Source organism: Rhinopithecus roxellana, chromosome 5 (assembly GCF_007565055.1).
Source record: "Rhinopithecus roxellana isolate Shanxi Qingling chromosome 5, ASM756505v1, whole genome shotgun sequence".
Classification (NCBI taxonomy): Eukaryota; Metazoa; Chordata; class Mammalia; order Primates; family Cercopithecidae; genus Rhinopithecus; species Rhinopithecus roxellana.
This window is the reverse complement of record NC_044553.1, coordinates 139,815,286-139,817,772: the sequence shown is the minus strand read 5'-3', so window position 1 is coordinate 139,817,772 and position 2,487 is coordinate 139,815,286. Positions and strand designations below refer to the sequence as shown.

Below are 2,487 nucleotides of genomic sequence, written 5' to 3'. Positions count from 1 at the left end.
TTTCCTTTCATACTTATAACTCCTCATTTACAGTTCTTAGAGGTGCTGGGCAGTTACCATGGGAGGGGAAATTCTGAGATAAACCAGTCATTTCATCTGTCTCTCCCTCTCTAGGAAGCTCTTAGACAACTTCCAGAAAATATCTCTGGGGTTGTTACAGCCTGCGTTAATATTGTCCATAAAAATGGGATAGCCCATTAAAAGTCTGAGGAAGCTTTCTTAAAATGGCTAAAAATGAACAAATCCTGCACAAGAAGTGATTTTTTACTTGCCCAATATTATCATTGTATTTATACAATAAACATCTGCCGATTGCCTTCCATGTACCAAACTCAAGGTAAGATCTGAGGACCCAAAGATAGATGAGTGATCTTAATTGATATTTTTGTCCCCTGTAAATGAAAAGAGTGACAATTTGAAGAAATTGCAATCATTTTGAATAAGCGACTTTGAGACTGGAACATGAAGGTAGATGCTGTGATCAGTCTATACCTTTTCTAAAATAGAAGATATCTAATTAGCTCTCTGGATAATTATCAACTTCAGATTTGCAGCATTTTGTGTATTTGTTTTGTGTTTCTGGATGACTGCTTAATTAGCCACTTGTAGGGAAGAGCAAGAAAGTTTGAAAAAGAAAGCAAATGCACACTGAGTTTTTTTCAGTGGTGGTTTTGGCAGTGCCTCTATATTGGATACGAATTCATTTTTCTAAGAAAAATCTAAGTAATAGTGGCTTAAATATAGAAGGTGTTATTTGTCTCACATAACAAGTCAGAAAGTACTTCCAAGGCTGGTAAAGAAGCCCAATATTGCTATTAGATACAAAACTTTCTGCTATCTTTTTCTCTACCATCCTCAGCATGTCAGCTTTCATTTTCATGTTGCTTGCCTCCTGGTTACCAGATGGTTGCCACAATGCCAACCATCATGTCTGAGTTCCAGGAAGGAATAAAGAAGACAAAGAAGAATCACCAGAAGATTTTTGCTTGTATCTTATTGGTCAACACTATCACATGGCCACTACTAACTTCAAGGAGGACTAGAAAATCAATGAATCCATGTTTTGTTTTTTGTTGTAATAATAGGTTCTCTTATATAGACAGAAAGGAAGAGAAAGAAGCTGGAAATGAAAGGCATTTGCTACTCCTCTCAACTATAAAGAGAGGCAAAGGCCTTTTTTTAAGAACTTTCAGATTTTTTTAAAGAAAGAAATTTGCAAAAATGGGGGAAATTGCAAAAAAATGTAGCATACTTTAAATGTGGATATTGTGCATCCTATAACAAATGAACTTTTTTTAAATGCAGTAACTATAGGTAGAATCTCATTAATCAATACCAACCTTTAAGAGTCCAGGTCAAATGGTGCTCCTGCTTTCCCATTGCTCCCCCAGGCCTCCATGGTTATGGGCCCCATAAACTAAATTGATAATGGCAAGATACCCTTCGGGTCTTCTCCCATCAATGTTCTGAAGAAAAATTAATTATGATAGTCCTTGCCATATAAACCAGAAGAAGAGCATCTGATATCAAAAGGGCAGAGAAAGTTTGTGAAAAAGTCCATAAATTATAAAAGGACATCATTTAACAATGTTCTCAAAATAAAAAAGGATAATCCTAAAATATTTTGGAAGATTATGACTTGAGTGTTATTTTGAAGAAAATCACAGAAAAACAAATCACAAACTTGTGTTCCATACCCCTTTCCCACATGAATGTCTTTCTTATATTTATCTAGTCTGGTGTGGTTCAATATAGTAGCCATGAGTCACGTGAAGCACTTAAAATGTAACTGGCCTGGAGCAGTGTGAAGAAGAGGCGAGAACGACCCCCGGACCGACCAAAGCCCGCGCGCGCTGCATCCCGCGTCCAGTACCTACGTCCCGCCGCCGTCACCACCATGCCCAAAAGAAAGGCTGAAGGGGATGCTAAAGGAGATAAAGCCAAGGTGAAGGACGAACCACAGAGAAGATCCGCGAGGTTGTCTGCTAAACCTGCTCCTCCAAAGCCAGAGCCCAAGCCTCAAAAGGCCCCTGCAAAGAAGGGAGAGAAGGTACCCAAAGGGAAAAAGGGAAAAGCTGATGCTGGCAAGGAGGGGGAAAGCCCTGCAGAAAATGGAGATGCCAAAACAGACCAGGCACAGAAAGCTGAAGGTGCTGGAGGTGCCAAGTGAAGTGTGCATTTTTGATAACTGTGTACTTCTGGTGACCGTACAGTTTGAAATACTATTTTTTATCAAGTTTTATAAAAATGCAGAATTTTGTTTTACTTTTTTTTTTTAAGCTATGTTGTAAGCACACAGAACACTTCGTTGTTGGTTTTGGGGGAAGGGGCATATGTCACTAATAGAATGTCTCCAAAGCTGGATTGATGTGGGGAAAACACCTTTCCCTTCTAGTTTTGGGAGACTTCCTCTTGGCTCCCAGGAGGAGGGATTCCCTGACTTTGACACACATGGCCACCTTGGCACAAAAGCCTTGTGCTATGGAA

The 2,487-nt window shown here is 39.3% G+C and overlaps 1 pseudogene across 1 annotated transcript; it reads left to right on the top strand.

Moving 5' to 3' along the window:
* The first annotated feature begins 1,802 nt into the window (after positions 1-1,802).
* On the top strand, positions 1,803-2,170 carry LOC104663326 (annotated as a pseudogene). Its single transcript, XR_004057440.1, has one exon. The product of XR_004057440.1 is annotated as a non-histone chromosomal protein HMG-17 pseudogene (transcript).
* Positions 2,171-2,487: the final 317 nt, after the last annotated feature.